At 42.6% G+C, this 14,337-nt stretch overlaps 1 protein-coding gene across 10 annotated transcripts in view; it reads right to left on the bottom strand.

The window, feature by feature from the left end:
* The window catches only part of ZNF644 (zinc finger protein 644), a 714,013-nt gene that overhangs the window by 378,196 nt on the left and 321,480 nt on the right, over window positions 1–14,337 (bottom strand). Inside the window, exon 4 of one of the 10 annotated variants that reach the window (XM_086953948.1) lies at window positions 9,315–9,418. The exons of the other annotated variants lie outside the window; for them this stretch is intronic. The gene's annotated coding sequence lies outside the window, so the exon portion shown is untranslated. The remainder of the gene's footprint in view (window positions 1–9,314; window positions 9,419–14,337) is intronic. 10 annotated transcript variants of the gene reach the window in all.

Below are 14,337 nucleotides of genomic sequence, written 5' to 3'. Positions count from 1 at the left end.
ATTGGACGTTCCAACTGCACCTGCGCAATGGAACGTTCAGCACTGGAGCTGGACGTTCCATAGCCGTTAAGGTGTTAATTTGCACATGTTTATATTTGGGTCAAGGAAAAATGAAATTGTATTTAGTATATTCTCACAAGACTTAACTAAAAAAAAGCACTGGCGTTGCCAATAGGTTTCGCATTTGGAAAGTTGGAGCTATTGGTTTTGTAAATGACATTTTATATTTATATATGGTTATTGACAATGCCAATAACGATATATAAATATAAAATCTCATTTACAAAACCAATAGCTCCAACTTTCCAAATGCGAAACATATTGGCAACGCCAGTGCTTGTTTAAATGTTAATTCCTAACTATAGAAGGCCTGAAACCTATGATTTTTAAGTGAATTTGCAAGGTTTTTTAAATGCTAAATCCTAACTATATAAGGCTTGAAACCTATGGTTTTTTCAGTGAATTTGCAAGGTTTTTTAAATGCTAATTCCTAACTATATCAGGCGTGAAACTTATATTTTTTTTCAATAAATGTCAAAGGTTTTGTAAATGCTAACTCTATTAGCGGATAACGTTTATATATGTTACTAGCAGCCCACCCCGACGTTGTCAGGGGGCAATGAGGCTTCAGGGCCAACCGCCTGCCCAGGCCCCCGCCCGCCCCAACATTGTCCGTGCATGCCCATGCACGGACACGGACCAGATGGACTTGTACTCACATATGCGCATGTACGTTATTGCATTGTTTCTTATTGCTTTTTTTCTGCTGCTGCACAGCATCGGGAAAAAGCATTTCTGTTTGCCCACGCTGCAGAGAATACAAATTTATATGGCATCTCACACTAATGTAGCACGCAATACAGGTGGTTAGTATCCTATTAACTGTACACCATATATAATCACATATATATTTCATTTGTGTGTCTCAATATTTGTGCTCAAATGCTGGTTAAGTCGTGGCTAGCGCAACGTCGCGGCCGGCGCTACTTTCAGGGGACTACTTTTTTTTAAGTTATATTTTTAAATTTACCTTTAATTTTTATTTTTATAGCCTATGTCCATCTGCACAGCCTGACAATTTCTACGATGTATCGGGTGTGTAGATTGGCGCTGTGGTTTCCGAGTTTACCTGGCTCAAAGGTTTGTGTTCTCTCTTTATAATAGTAGTATAGATAGATTATCCTTCTGGGACCACCTGAGCAGCCATCTTGTTTCTCAGGAGAAGTGAGGCACAAGAGAGCACAAAACAAGAGTAGAAAACGCGAAAAGGGGGCAGGGTTAAGACCCCCTGACACCCTAGCCCTTCTCAGGGGGTCCCAGAAGGACCACCAAGTGCAAAGAAAATGTATTTATTTTTAAAATCGTGGGGTACGCGCACCGTATGCGTACAGTGCGCGTACCCCGCAATTTTTTCGAATTTTATTTTTTGTCCTTGGGGGTCCTTTTGGGACCCCCTGAGAAGGGCTAGAGGGTTGGGGGGTCTCTACCCTGCCCCCTTTTCGTGTTTTCCACTCTTGTTTTGGGCTCTCTTGTGCCTCAGTTCTCCTGAAAAACAAGATGGTGGCCAACACTTCCTGGTTTGGACAGTTTGGAATGTTGACAGTCGACTGTGAGCCAATCAGAAACTTGCTCGCGCACGTAAGGGTACGCGCACGTAAGGGTACGCGCACGTAAGGTACGCGTACCGTGTGCGTACGGTGAGCACATATAGATAAATAATTTGCTCAAATCCAATTTTCTCAACAACTACTGAAGGGATTTTCACCAAATATAGAAAAGGCACTACTGCATACCTGTCCCTACCATTTTGCCAAGTTTGATGTAATTCCGTTCAGCCGTTCAGGCTGTAGCCGTGTCTAAAGGTCCCATAGAAAATGCCATTTGAAAAATTTCAAATTCAATTTTCTCAAGAACTACTGGAGGGATTTTCACCAAACATAGCAAAGGGCACATCTGCATACCAGGTCCTACCATTTTGCCAAGTTTGGTGTAATTCCATTCAGACGTTCGGGCTGTAGCCGTGTCTAAAGGTCCCTATGGAAATTAACATGGGGAAAACACGTTTTGGGACCCCTCTTTTTTCTCAGCCCCTGCTTGACGAATCCCCCCGAAACTTTCAGGGAAGATGTGGAGCGGAGCAAAGCAATTTTAAGTAACATTACACGCAGATTCCTCAATCGGCGCCAAAGTTATTCCCAATAGAATGTTGGGGATTTCCTATGGTAACTAGGTCCTAACTATATATACCTACTGGTGACCGCCAGTAGGTAATATATATATATAGTTCCATTATTTATAAATGCGAATAATGAGTAAAATTATATTATGTATGTGGTAACAGATATGAGGAACGTAGAGATTGAAGTTATAGGAACTAGAGATAACTTGGATTGTACAATATGAGAACAGTAAATGAAATAAAAAAATGTAAATAGCACTATCACTTAGTAGCACTTTACTTATGAATGTTGTCATGGTAATTGGATAGATTAACAATATAGTCAATGTAACAGGTTAAAGGGCGAATGTATTTTACAGAAATTCAAAACAACAACAAACATAAAAAGCTAAACGAATTGCATTTTATAATTTCAAAGTGGCATGTAAATCTCTGGAAGGAGAAAAAAAGCGTATTTTACGTATATTTTGCACAGCAACTGACAGCCTTAACCAATGGTATAAATCAAGTATTACACGATGATTGTAGTATGTTTTCCATGTCCATGGCAAACTGTTATCACGCGATTCACATTTTTTGAAAGCACTGTCACTTTAAAAAGCCTTCGTGTCTAAATGAATTTGTCGAGTGAACAAGCGGCGTTCGCGCCGCGAAACGCGTCTCTGACATCTGGCTAAAATAAAGGAATAAGCAGCACGAAAATCTTGGGTCCGTGTCCTGTTTGGCTCCTGCGCGTGATTGAAGACGTGGCTTCTAATACAGGATTTGTGATATGTATGTATGTATGTATGTATATGTATGTATATGTATGTATATGTATGTATATGTATGTATATGTATGTATGTATATGTATGTATATATATATATATATATATATATATATATATATATATATATATATATATATATATATATATATATATATATATATATATTTTTTTTTTTTTTTTTTTTTTAACCAAACATTTTTGCACCAATTTTTATATAGTGATCTATCTCAAAAATCGAAATAGCACCTTTATAATTTTGTAAGTGCAAGAGCAATGAAAGCATGCACGCTATTACACATGTAGGTGCCTACAAATGACAGATGCTGCGTTATCAGATTTATTTTTTTCTTTTGTCGTGCTGCACAGCGTAATGCCAATGCTGTACATCATCCTCACAAGACAAGGCATTGACAAAGGCCATAGGTCCACAAGTTGAAACGTACTGTTTTTGTCAATGCTCGTTTTGAAGAGAAGTTTCCTTCAGGGTCTGCTTTGGCAATAGGATTTACAATACCTTAAGTTAGAAAATTTGCCAGACTGTAGCTAAATACAACTGGGCCGATTCACAAAAGCATTTGTGCGTATGTCAAGTAGTACTAGTGCAACACTACTTCACATACTCCTAAATTCCTCTGTGAAAAGACCCAGCTGTATTATCTTTCCTCACTTCAGAGAGTGGAAAAATGGCCCTTGAAGTACAAAGATAGATTTAATAAAATATTGTAGTAAAACACGAATATTATCTCTTCTATTTAATAATGAAAGGCTGACACATTTATGCTCACATCTCGTATTAGCTTTTCTCAACAGGAAGCAACGTTGCTAACGAAGTGGTAAATTCAGTGCTAATGAATGGCCTCACTGTTACCACCTCAGAGGTAAAACCTTCCATGTTCTACCCATCTGTTCTGGTGTTAGGGGTTTAGAAAATGAACAGACGCTTTCCATTTAAGGCAACTTCAATGGTAGCCCCTTAACAGCAGGGTGGCAACCTATGAACGCTTGTGCGTTCAAACTACATTTCTCATTATCATGTTAGTTTAATGAAAACCTATGATTAGACGCTTGGTGACATTGAGTAAGTTCCATATTATGTGCAAGGCAAACTCCACATCGCTGTTCCCGTGAAACAGAAAAATGCTAGACTATTCGTCTCCTTTCTAAAGAAATATAAGCTTTTTCTGATATACTTGTTTGGTTTATGCCGTCTGTATGATAGGAAGGATGTATGTTTTGACCATTAGTTGACCATATTCTCCTGTCTGGTAAGAAAGCAGAAGGCAGGCGAGGTGTATTGTTTAGATACTGTAATACAGTCAACATGGTACAACTGAATAAGAATATCATTCAACGAATAGATTATAATTCGTTTGCAGTGCTAAATAAAACGAAATGCAAAGATATCTTCCTTGCAGTTTTATGCAAAATGGTTAATTGTCTAAAACAATAATTAGTTTAGTATTATGCAAATGTCTGCAGGAAGAGTACTAAGGTCAAATCGGCCTTCAAAATGACAGATTATCACTTACGCCTCAAGCTAATTTTATTGTCCTGGAAATCTCAAACCTGTATTTTTTTTTTAAACTATCAGCACTTGTTATAACACTTTCACTACACTGCATCTTGAGGTTACTACAGAAGAAATGAGGTGATAATTGCATATTACCATAATTATTCTATGATCTACAGTATGTGAGCACTTTTCCTGGGTCACTGATTAATTCAGATCAGACAACCTTTAAGCCAAATAATCGTCCTCATATTTATTCAGTAATATTTATAAAGACGTTTTAATTTTACGTTCAAAAAAGGCATAATATACACACAGGCAGGCACCATATATAGGAGTTTATTCTGATTAAAACTTCGCTTTCATTATTAAGGAACATGCGCCTAGATTAATCATCTCAAGAAATCATTAAACCTGTTAAATATGACCATTACCATTTCTTTAGTTACAAATGAACATATTTCAAATTTGTGGTACAAAAGAAGAAATTTACATATATTGAAAACAATCGAAGAGCCACTGCACTGATTTTTAAGATCAGCACATTTTGCTGCATTATTGCTCAATAATATATGTGCTACTCTATTTCCCTATACAAATCCATCACTAAACCTTTTGTGTTCAGCAGTTATAGTTAGCTGAGCTAACTAGAACATCACGCCCCAGCAATGCACTGCTTATGACCCCATATTTTACATCACTCATGATATGGTCAGTGACATCCCTGATGACATCTCAGATGACTTCACTGATGACATCATCCAGTGACTGTTTTAAAGAGGTTTATGAGTGTTAAATATATATATACACCAAGGTGTATTGAGGAATCAGTGAGTGTATAAGAGCCTGAATGGACGATTCAGTGGGTGCATGACGGATTGTACAAGTGAGCGATTAGGTGTCTCAGTGAATATATAGGCGAGTGACTAGGTTGTCTGAATATCTGCATCAGTCTGTCAGTTGGTGTCTAAGTGACTGTATGGGTTGGTGAGTGGGTACATGAATGTCTGTATGGGCGATTCATTGGTTGTCCGAGTACCTGTATGGGTGTATGAATGTCTGTGTGGGTGGGTCATGGGGTGTGTGACTGCCTGCATGAATGAGTCAGTGGCTGTATGGGTTAGTGAGTATGTCTGCGAGGAGCTGAATTGATGACTGAGTCTGTGTATGGCTGTGTTGGTGAGTGAATGGATGGGTCAATGGTATTTGAGTGAGTAAATGCTTATGTTAAAGCCAGTGTAGGTGAGTGTTGGAGTATATGAGAGTCTATGTGTGACTGGGTGATTGCAGGAGTGCCCGTATGTGTGAGTGTGTGCTTGTGTCAGTGACTGTATAAGTGTGTCTAATTGTATAGGTGAGTAAATGGTTGTGTGATGGACTCTATAGGTGAGTGAGTAGGTAGGTGTGTGAGTAGCTCTAGAGTGACAGACTGTGTTAGTGGCTATATGGGTGTGTGAGTGGATATATCAGTGGGCATATTAGTGAGTGAGTTGGTGTATGAGTGGCTGTATGGGTAAATGAGTGGAAGTGTGTGTAGAGCTATGAATCAGTGTGTGGCTGTGTAAGTACTGGTATGGGTGTGTCAATGGGTTTGAGAATGTTAGTGTGAATGTTGAAGTGTGTGTATGAAAGGTGATATTGGAGTGTGTGTGGGTGGGTGTGTCAGACAATCTGTGGAGGATATCATGAGTGATGTCCTGAATGATGTCACTGACTATGTAAGGAGTGATGTAATGTGAGGTCATAAGCAATGCATTGCGGGGGCGTGAGTTCTAGTTAGCTCAGCTAACTAAAACTGATGAATTTCTCTGGATTTGTACGAGTGAAATGTCAGGCTAACTATAACATCCCTCTAACCTTTGTTTATTGCAGGGAATTTCTATGTTTATTTAACTAGTAATCTAATTTGCAAAGTGGTAAAGACCAGCACTCAGGAATCCTCATGAATAGGACTTACAGGAGGTTCCAGGAGGGCGTCTTAGCCCCCAGGGCCCTTCAGGAGTAAAATGGACATCATCCCTCAACCAGTAATCAGTAGTGCGCCACGAGCAGGGCCGGACTGGTAATTCCGGGCACCGGGCAATCCCCCGGTAGGCTGGAGGGGGGTGGGGCCGGTTTTGTGACAGGGGGCCGGTTCTATTGCTGGGGCCGATTTGGCCGTTTGGAACCGACCCCTGTGTGAGTCAGAGAGAGACAGTTATTACAAACAGTCAGGCATTACCTTCTCTTTCCTCCTTTCGTTGTTTTTGCTTCTCTGTGAAATGGATCCAAAAAAGAAAAACACAGTCCTGCCAAGTATCACGCATCAGGCGTATGCGTATTTCACCACGCATGCTCACTTGCAAGTTGCAACAATTAAACCATACCCGCAAGCCTATGAAGCAGCACACCATAGACTGACTCTGTCACTGAAGTCACAGGACCCTTGACCAGGGTGGATCTAGGGCAGTGCGACCACACCGGGCGCTGACCAGCCGCGGTCAGTGCAGGTAACAGTAGTGGGGCAGAGGAGCCAAGGAAGGGGGGATTTCGAGGGATGATTCAGAGGGAAAAAGAAATAATTAATTTTCCCTCTGCATTGTCCCTCAAAATCCCTCTTTACCCGGCCCCACCATCCACCGCGCTTACCTGCACGGACCACGGCTGGCGCTGACTTCAGGTGGGGCATTGTGTTTGCAAGTATAATATGGTTTTAAATGCACTTGCGGCCTCCTTCCTGGCCTCCAACAATTTTCGGCAACAATAAAAATGTCATGATAACTCCAGTGATTCATGTTCTTAGTAGAGACAGAAGGTGTTTAGTCTAGTGGATGTTTTGACTCATGGAAAGAGGGTTAATGTGCCTCCTGCTAAGAACATGTACCATACAGATCACAAAGTGCACATAATGTAAATAGTGTAACTGAAACAAATTAAACTGGTCCTAGGATGCTTGTTTCCAGTTCAGGGAGGACCTGGCCTGGCAGTTCGGGCTGGACACAGGGTCAAAACTGATTTGCATATGGTTGGGTTCATACTGGAATGGCATTGTGAGCAAAAAAATGGATGTAGGCCCAGATCTCTGTACAGGGGTGAATGCATGACATTGTTCTGTATTCTGTTCATTAATTGTTGTTTTTGCATAATGTAAATGGGTCAGTGGGTTCCTGCTTTTGCCAGAGAGGCCCTATTGTTACTTGCAGGTAATACGTTAAAATCCTAACATAGCACAGTGAGCTATTAACTGTCATGTAAGAGCTGCATGCAAACGGCAAGGTATAAATTAAATTGTTATGTTGGTTTCCCCAGTCTTTGATTAAACTAATGTTACAAAAAAGGGTTCAATTGGGTAGGAATCAATTCTGATTATTCAAGAGAACCTCCAACCATGGTTTTACGTTTTAAATTCTGAGTTTGTGTTTCTCCAGACCAATCACTATCAAGCTTGCTGTTTACCAGTATGGTTGTCATGTGACTCCTACACCTTGTAGTCCTTTTTCTTATGTAACATTTCCTATACAGTGATTTACGCACGTATGATTGATTGTCTCTGTGTAATATGTGTGATGTAAAGCGCTCTGACACCCTACACGGGTATAAGTGGTGCTGTAAATGTTCTGATACTTTATTAGTTTGACATTTTTACACATGCTAACAGCCTCTGCAAAGATTTTTACTTATTAGTACCAGTGGAACATACAACTGCAGCAGTGAGAAAGGTGACCAGTCAATCTTTTCATGGGGCCCTCCACTTCACAGCAGCACAAGTCACATTTCTTAGTAACATTTGATACGTTTGAGGTATAAACAATTTATAAGTTAAAACCATCTGATTATGCAGCAGATTATGTATTATGTGGCAAATATGACAGAGCCATAATTATGTGGAAAACATTTGCAAACTAGGATATTTTGCCATTCATGTTTGAACTGCTCCTGTGGAAAAGGAAGGAGAAGTTCTGATGACAGAAACTCCAGGGCTGGGAGACAAAAGACTTGCAATTCCACTATTAAGGATATTTAGGACATTCTATGATTGGAAACGTAACCCTCTTTGTGAATGTATTTTATGTCAATAACTAATATTAAACTTTAAATAATCGTGTGTAGCCATTGGTTAAATTAAATAACGTAATAAGCTGTAAGCGGTTAGTGAAATGGGAAACAAATACAAAAAATTGGGATATTTTGCTCTTTCTGCCACACCTCTGACTCCTCCCACTGACCCAATCCACAGGTTATTCTCGCCCTCTGATTGTCCACCCACAGCTCCCCTAATTTTTTCCCCCACTTTGACTACTGGGTGGTGGGTGCTGGGCGTCACTGTATGGGGGCATTGCGACCGGGCCAGAGAAATGGATTAAAAGCAAAAGGGAGCAAAAGGGTCCTAAAGGGGCAAGGGGCAGCAGGGCTAGGCCCCGGCCCGATACCGCAGCGTAGTGGGTTTTTTTTGTGAGCAGGGGCGAAGCGAGGTGATGGCAGGCCTCACGCTCTAGGCCAGGCAGGCTCTGATTGAGGACTCAGGGAGCGGCTATCCCAGACCCCGATTCTCCATGTAACTTAGCCAGCCATGAGCCATCACCACCCCTCAGAGGTCGAAACATGCTACATGCATAAACTTGGAATCCAGGAGGACCTCAAGGGCATGCGGTGAGTAGGGGGCAGGAGGAGGCGTAGAGCCTTAGCTATATTTCGGCTAAAGCATCACTGGGGCCTTTTCCAAAACTCATTAGAGAATACATACACAGCAAAACTATTTGGCAAACGTACATTGCCTCACTCAGGGGAAACCTAACTGGTCTTCTGTTACTTTTAAAAAAAAATATTATTATGGACCTTTTTTTCCTCAATGAACTGAGAAATTCAGACACTTACCTTTTCAAGAACTATTCAGTGAGTGCACACTTATGGCAGAACCTCCTAAACTCCCCCTAGTTGTGGTTGCTCAGCGCCGAGACTCCTACAGGCATTTGTTCGCGCTGTATAAATAGTAAAAATAAATAAATAAATAAATGTGGGGGCTGGTCTCACTTTTACTTTGTTCTCTCTGATTCACTACCTGTGTCTATTTTTGGTGCTCTCTGAAAGAAGATTTATGGGTACATATTACTTGGTGGATAACCTGGTGCTCTTTACGGTCATCATCTACTATTTACTGTACTTTGAAAGTTGATACAATCGAATATGTAATGAAAAATGTGCTGTAAAATGCACCATTTTGGTCTGTCTTATTCCAAAATTTTCTTGGGGGTAGAACCCCCCCAAACCCCGCTAGTAGCGGTCGGCCTTGCACGCTGCGCTCGCTCGCTACGGGCCGGACGGGGGCTGGTCTGGGAAAATTTGCCAGGGCTGCTTTCAGTTCCCAGTCCGCGTTTGCAGAGGGGTGAGGAGGGGACGTGACCACCGAAGACCGCTTAGCAATACCGCTGTATGAGACTTACTGGAGGTAACAGGAAGAGTAGGTGCACCCCCCCAAAGGCCAACTACCCCTCCTGTTACCACTAGTAAGTCCCACACAGCTGATTTGCTGAGAGGTTGTCGGAAGCCACCCTCCTTTCTCCACCGCTCTGCAAATGCGCCTCCAGGGGCACCACTAGTTGGGGGAAGTAGTCAACTTTAGTCTTGAGGCTCTGAGGAGTAAAGTGGAATTTACTCCCCAACCAGAAGTGCTCCAGGAGGCGCGTTAGCATAGTGGTGGGGAAAGGGGGCGTGGCTTCCAAGTCCTCTCAGCAATACCGCTGTCTGGGACTTACAGGAGGTAATAAGAGGGCTTGTTGGCCCACAAAGACCCTCCGCATTTAAGGGGACGTCATTCCCTAATCAGCTCTGCGCCAGGAGGAGTGTTTGCAGAGTTGTGTTGAAGGGGTGCGTGGCCTCCGGCGAATTGGCCAGGTTATTTTGTATTCTATTTTTTTAGGGAAGGGGGCAGCACAGTCTCCCTTCCCTGGCAGATTTCAGCCCCGAGGATCCCATCTCCCGGGGCTAAGTTTTAAATGAAATGGAGAAGGGGCCACACAGCAGATTACGACCCCGGGGACCCCATACCCCAGGCCATTTTTTGAAGAAGACTAAAGGGAAGGAGGGCCGCAAGGTTCCCCTTCCCTGGGTCAATTTTGGCCCGGGTACCCCATACCCCGGGGCCTGCCATTTATTTTTATTTTATATGGGATGGTGGTTGTGCGCCCCCTCCTCAGGCCAATTTTAGCCCAGGGGACCCCTTCCCCTGGGGCCAGACCTTCCTGTATTTTTTATTTTAAACGGGTAATAGGGCCAGCACGGTCCACCCTCCCCGGGCCGATATTGCCCTTAAGAACCCATTCCCTGGCCATCTCATTGGAGACTGGGTGCAAGCCTGAGGTCTTGAGGTCCCTAACAGCGCTCCGGCTCCTGCGGGAGCCGTCTTTGCTTTTGGACAGAGGGAGCTGCAAACATGCACCTCCCTCTGACCAAAAGCAATTCTGATTCACTTCATGGAAGGGAGAGAATATTCATATTCAATGAGGAGCACTTCATATTGAAGGAGCACTTCTCCCGCCAAGCCATAGCAAACTGCAATGTTCCAGGGTCGGACACCCTGGGACATTGCTATACCTGGCCCTGGGAGTGGCCGTCCCCAAGGTCATGTAGGGCTCCTGGAGGGGGACCGCGCAGTCACCCTGAGCCGGAGGACCCCCTTAATAATTGTATTTCTGCCCCAGGGAGGTGGAGGTCCCCAGGGCTGCGTGGGGGAGGGGTGTGGGGGGGAGGTCGGCTAGAACTCAAACACTACTAAACGGACTTACATCAAATAAGCAAAAGCACTTCCTTGAACCAACAACTACCTTCCTGCCACATTTGTAGGTGTGGCTAACGGTTTATATGGGAATTAACATTACAAACGCACCCTTATTTTGCGCTCCAAATTCTCGGTCACAACTGCACGATCATGCCCAAAATTTCAATGACAACCAGAACCTACCATGAAACATTTTGGGGGAAAATATCATGAAGATTGGTCAAATTACACCAGAATTATAGCGTTTCCTATGGAAACTAGGTCCTAACTATAACTACCTACTGGTGAACACCGGTAGCTAAATTGTACACACACACTTGTACACATACACTTATATACACACACACACACACATACACACACTTGTACACACACACACACACGTCATTTATACAAAAGTGATTTCTCTAAATGAATATATGACATCCAGTTGAGCCATGAGTACCTTTTAACGACACAGGATGTTACATCGCTCTATATGAACATCAACCATCAGGATGGCATAAGAGCTGTGGAATATTTTCTTAGAAGCAGACTCTTGAGACTTTATGATTATAACAAGATGCCATTATCTATGATAAACTAGTGCCTGGAAAACAAATTATTTCAATTTAATAGTGAAATAGTGCATCAGGTACCTGGGGGGGGCCATGGGTGCTTGCTTTTTCCTCAGGTACGCATGTTTACACATGGGCTGGTGGGAGGAGCGGGTACTCATGGTGGACCACAGTGAATACTGGAATAGACATGGTATCTTTTGGATTCACTACATAGATGATTTGTTTATTATATGGAAAGGGAAACCTGAACCTGCTGAAAACATTGTAGAAAACAACAATACTAACTCAGACAATCTTGATTTCACAGCACCCATAAGTAGTAAGAAGGCTGAATTCCTAGATGTACAGGTGTGTATTGAGAACAACAAAATAGGGTCTCTACTACATAGGAAAGAAACTGCGAGCAATTCTATATTGCATGCCAGCAGCTTTCACCCTTGACACCTTAAAAACAGTATCTTATATGGGGAAATGTGAAGATTAAGTAGAAATGGCAGCCATGACAATGACTTAGAAAGATGCCAACAGGAAGTCAAACAAAGATTTTTGACCCCTGGATACTATTAACTCCTTCGACGCTCATGACGAGCTCAGCTCGTCATGAGGTACACCTCTCGTACACTCATGCCGAGCTGAGCTCGTCATGATTAGTAGGAATTACAGATTTTCAACACAGGGGGGGAAAACCATAAGCGTTGAATGTGTTAAATATCCTTGATCAGGCAATCTCCAAAGCTAATGAGAAAAGCTTCTCTGATCGGTACTGGAACCTCCGCGGAGTCTCGCTCCACAGTGTTGAATGACAGGCCACAAGGAGATTCATAACCTGCTCCCTCAATGCCTTTGGAGCCATGGGCAGGCAGCCCAAGCAAGAGTCATGGTCGCGCTCGAGACACAAGAGACAGACGAGGTGGGGATTGGTGACCGACATGCGGTAGCAAGCACTGCACGGTTTGAAACCTGTCGTCCTCGAAGACATCGCTCGCACGAGAAGAAAAAATTTCCGAATTTGACAAAAAGTTGTGAAAAAATCTGTCAAAAAGTGACAGAAGGGTAGCTCTTCCTAGAGCGGCGCTCAACTGGCGCGGAAAGAAAACAACTGATGTCCGACGTCATAACCAATGCTGCGACAACGTCATGCGGAGCAAAATAGAGTCAACCGATGGCGCGGGCAATGGGTATTGTTCAGCAAAAGTTTCCGGCTCGAGCCCGACGCCTGGGAAATTCAAAAGTAAGGACTCTGCAGCTAGAAGGCTCTATCAGATTAGGTCTATGTGCGGTTGCCCCCATTGTTGGAAGAATGGGCGCAGGACTTGTATATAGAGTTCCCACTAGTATATTTGTTGGTGTGTCCTGTCATGGTCTGTTCCTGGAATGTATTGTGCACACAACTGAATGTTGTGTTTTATAGCAAACTTCCAGATTTTCGGTGCTATGTGAAAACTATGGAGATCTGCCCCGCCCCCCTGTTTTTGCAGATAATACATCATTGTCATGTCTGTTTTGATTAAGTCTACTTTGCCTGTAAGGTGAGTAAGGAATGCTTTTATCTCTAGATGAGCAGCTAGCAACTTTAGGTGACTGATATGTAGAAGTGACAGACTATGTGTCCAGTGCCCATGTACAATCATTTCCTGTGAGTGCACTTCCCATCTATAAACGGCTGTTCCAGTAACAGGTTTTTAGAGTTTCACCATTGCAGAGAGTGGCAAACTTGACGCCGATCAACACTAGATTTTCTCATTGACCCTCCGCTTGAGACCATTGTTGCATTAAACATTGTTGTAGAGGGTGCATATTGTATCTGGCATGAGGTACTATGGGTGTGCATGACGCCATGGTCCCTTGGAGATGCATAAATGTTCTCACTGATATTTGATTTTGAGGCTGAAACTGTGGCACCAGGGTTTTTAAAGCTTGTATCCTGGCTGCATTTGGGTAAGCTACCCCAATTTGACTATTTAGTATTGCTCCTAAGTAAGGCTGTACTTGGAGAGGATTGAGGTGTAATTTTACTGCATTGATTGTAAAACCCAGTCGACGTAGTAAATGTATTGTTCTTTGTATGTGTTGCAGACATTTTGATATGAGTTGCTTTTGATAATAAATGTCGTCTAGATATGAAAAAACGTGTATGTTTGGTCTTCGCAAATGGGGTGCCACCATTGCCAGACATTTGGTAAACACCCTTGGGGCTGGGGTGACCCAGAAATGAAGTACTTTGAATTGAAAGTGTTATCCATTGAAGGCAAACCTGAGATATTGTCAGTGTGCTGGGTGAATTTGAAAGTTAAAATATGCATCCTTTAAGATTAATGCAGTCATGAAGGCTCCCTGCAGGAGAAGTGGTATGATGTCCTGAAGAGTGACCATATAAAAGTGTTCTGAAAGGATGTACCTGTTTGGAGGTCTGAGGTCTAGGATGAGTCTTGGAGATCCATCCTTTTTGAGTATAAGGAAGTAAAGGGGATATGCCCCTGTCCCTTGTTGTTGCAATGGCACTAGTGCTATTGATCCTTTGTTTAGTAAAGCTTGAATTTCCTCTTTGAATAGTTTTGAATGC

Source organism: Lissotriton vulgaris, chromosome 1_1, assembly GCF_964263255.1.
Source record: "Lissotriton vulgaris chromosome 1_1, aLisVul1.2, whole genome shotgun sequence".
Classification (NCBI taxonomy): Eukaryota; Metazoa; Chordata; class Amphibia; order Caudata; family Salamandridae; genus Lissotriton; species Lissotriton vulgaris.
Note: the sequence above shows the minus strand (reverse complement) of the source record. Positions and strands in the feature narration are given on the sequence as shown.